We start from the raw sequence: 3,806 nt of genomic DNA on the forward strand, positions 1-3,806 counted from the left end.
AGACCCTTCTAAATTGATAAGCGGATTTCTGGTTGGTTGAGAACTATACTTGAAACGCATATTTTATAATCATTCTTAACTCGCGAATTTCCGCCCGCATCATTGCTACCTTTGGCTAAGGTTCTAGGTCTGCTTCTCTGGTTTCGATTTGAAATGTTATTGTCGCCGTTCATCTCCTCGTTGCTGTTCATCTGCTCGTCGCCATTCATCTCCTCACCACCGTAAGCAACATCATTGATGTTTCCTTCGGTGGAGCTTCTACGATCAAAAGTTTTTCTTCAATTTGAGGATTTGCTTTCTCTTCACAACCTTTCATCTCCTCGCTGCCGCAAGCAACGCCGTTGTTGCTTTCTCTGGCAGAGCTTCTGAGGTCTGGTTCTTTGGCTTCAATTTGCGGATTCAATCTGGTTCTCTAGCTGCTGCGAAGCTATTGTTGCTGCCTCTGACTAAGGTTGTATGATTTGGTTCTGCCATCTATATCAATTCAGTAATCTACTTCATCTTCTTCGTTTGATTTTCCTCCTCCATATGATTAAAATAGTGTTAACTAATTTAAATTACATGATTAATGTGTAATTAATTGATGATTACCTTACTGATATTAAAGTTTCAGGAAAAAGAGGCTGCAAGTACGTTTATTCTGTTGTTAACAAGGTACTCTCATCTCACGATTCTCAGCTATTATGTTCACATTAAAACATTATTTTACATGAATAGTCGCTGTATTAGTATTTCTAACATACATGCTTTAGGGTGAGGAGCAAAAGAAATTGAACGTGCTTTCTAATGAGGTGTTTGTTAACGCCTTAATCAGTAGCGGGCGCGCTGTAAGTCTCTCTATCGGTGTAACTATCAAATGCTCCAAGTCTAATCTACCTATTACATATAAATTACTGCAATTTGTTTTCTTTTCAATGACTTCTTGTTTCAGAAGAGCTTGAAGATGCTATTTTTGAGAAGCCAAAACAGCAGGGAAAGTGAGTTTTGGAGCTTTAGAAATAACTAATACCCATTATTCACCATTTCCAACTAACAATTTCCCTATCCATTTTGCAGATATATCATTGTATTTGATCCTTTGGATGGATCCTCAAATATTGAATCTGGTGTTTCTATTGGAACTGTATGAAATTGTCATCTCAAATATAATTGCTGCATTGAAAATAATCACTGAAATTACAATGATACTTGTGTTGTTTCTGTTTCTTGTGTTTTTCTATATATATCAAATTCTACAAATCTCTATCTGAATGTATTTATATATAATTAGAGAGTTAGGAACTTCCTATAAGGAATACCTCTCATCAAACAACACTGATTACTATTTATTTATTGTTGTTGTGTTTTCTTTTTCTCAGAAACTATTAAAGCTTCTGCTATGGTCCGAGCGATCACCATTGTCAACCTTAGTGCTTTCCAAAAAGGGTAGAATCTGCTATCCAAGTTGGTGCCTCAACAAGAACAAGTCAGAGGCTAGTGTGTTAGTTTAGCATGTAGCAATTGTCTAGTTTCCATGTTGAGAATAGACTCAAGGAAGAGGTATAGAGCATCTGCTGAAATTTGACATGTTTCTGTTGTTAGATTTAGTCATAGTTTGTACACATAATAGAAGCAAAATAATTTTATTCCTCTGTGCTATCTTTATAACTTTATTCTCTCATTCCCCAAATCATTTACTTCCTCATTGTTTCTAAACTGAGGAAAATAAAAATTCGATATTTGATGCTTCCAAGTTGATAAATTTAGTGTGTGTTTCTTGTTCCTGTGTGGAAAAAGCTCGCAACTTGACCGAGGAAGAGAGGAAAGGGTACAAAGAAGTGACGTGGGACGATAAGGAAGTGTGTGAATTCTACATGGTGCGTTTTGCCCTCACGATCTCTTTGTCAACACTTGCAGCGATCTTGGTGAGTTTTATTTGTTGATTATGTTGCTTCATGCTGAGAATTGAGCATTGATGAGAGTTGATCATAACCAATGGATTCTATGACAGATTATGAAATCTGAGTTATTTGTTGTCATCTAGATTGTTGCTCTCTTGTGAAGAAATTTTAGAGACTGTTTATATTCTTATATCTTCATATCTGTCATCCTAAGGACACACTTCAATGAAATCCTAGTTAGTAAAGGTTGATTTTAAATATAAGGCTGTGTACATTCTCCCTAGAGCCCACCAAGCAGGATCCTTGTGCGCTGTTGTGCCCTTTCTTTATGGATTTTATTTGCTCATAATATTTTATTTATTATTTATTTGATTTTTATTTATATTTGCATAAAATTGCTGCAGGATCTTGCCCAAGAATATATGATCCGAAGTTGAAAGAAAGGTGAACAAGTAGATCTATTCTATTCGTATAAGGTTTTGTGTTTTGTTAAGGAACAGTGTCAAATTTCTAATAGTGCACTGCATACTATTAATCCTCTTGCTGTAATTATTTCCTAAATGATTATGTAAGAAAACCATTGTGTCTCTGATGTTAAACATTGTTGACTTGATTCTCATCAGCTTTGAGAATTCTCCAAGACATGATGCATTTGTACCCAAATTTGAAGCTAACCTTGCTCAGTTCTGTGAGAAATTGGTAAGCTACCTACATGTTTCCTAACAGTCAATTAAGTTTATTCTCTCCTATATGTTTATGAATAATTTCAATTTTTATAATTATAGGTAATGGACTTGGATAGAAGACTAAGACGTGGGCAAGAATGCCTTGCTCAAGAGGTGGAGCCAACACCAGCGCTTCCATTATAATTAAAATACATAAAATATTTTTTATGTTTATATATTGATATCATAATTCAAGCTGCCAAAGAGAAGGTTGTTGAAGAAGAGTGAAGGAAACAGAGGGAGAAGGATCATGAGAGAAGACTATACAATCTTCCTTCCATCAATATTATTTATGGAGAAAAAAAGGGTTGAGGTAGGTATTTTACTGTTGTAATTTTTTCCTCTTGCATGATTGAACTCTGAAAGTGTAGTCCAGTCTTTTCTAAATATATCTGTCATGGTTGAGAGAGGTATATTGGGTTTGAAATTGCAGTAGAACCATTTGAGAGCCCTCCATTTCCCTTAGCTGCAGAGAGAACAGGAAGAAAAGACCCTCTTGATGGCCTCAATCATTTTCTACAGAACAAGAATCTCTTACTTCATTAAGGTTTCTTTAACTGCAAACTCAACTTTTTATTATTGTGCTGTTAATATTAATATGAAGCATGAAAAAAAATCTTTTACTTGAGAAAGCAAATAGGCTCCTATAAACTCCATATAAGTCTCCTATTATGTTTGTGTGTGTGTGTGTGTGTGTGTTTTCAAATTTAGTCTTTTTTTTCCCTTTGGATGCAGGATGCAATTCCATTGAGCCAGCAATTGGAACACTACAAAGAATGTCAGAATATATTGGTGGAAGTAGTAGGACAATCAAATACTTCATCAATCATATCTGGTGCTACACATCTTGTTAGTGCTGGCAACAATGACTTCATTCAGAATTATTACATAAACCCTCTGCTTAACAAGATTTACACTGCTGATCAGTTCTTTGAAATTCTCATGCAACACTATTTTCATTGGATTATTGATATTCATCTTTATGCCCTAAATATTATATAAAAACAAAAAAAAATGAATATATAATAGAGTCCCGTTATTATTGTCCTTAATTATTACATGATATTTTTGAAATGAAGAATGTCATATAAATTATTTAATCAAATAACCACCCTTATTCTCTTGTTTAATTTGTGCGTTATAGTATTTTATAGTATTTTAAGCACCATCAACTTTATAGTATTTTAAGCACTCAAAAAGG

General features: G+C 34.4%; 1 long non-coding RNA gene across 1 annotated transcript; it reads left to right on the forward strand.

Annotated features, from left to right (window-relative positions):
* Positions 862–1,539, forward strand: LOC107639222. The gene is made up of 3 exons (XR_001620014.2): positions 862–977; positions 1,057–1,123; positions 1,359–1,539. It is a non-coding gene; the product is annotated as an uncharacterized LOC107639222 (long non-coding RNA).

Source organism: Arachis ipaensis, chromosome B04, assembly GCF_000816755.2.
Source record: "Arachis ipaensis cultivar K30076 chromosome B04, Araip1.1, whole genome shotgun sequence".
NCBI lineage: Eukaryota > Viridiplantae > Streptophyta > Magnoliopsida > Fabales > Fabaceae > Arachis > Arachis ipaensis.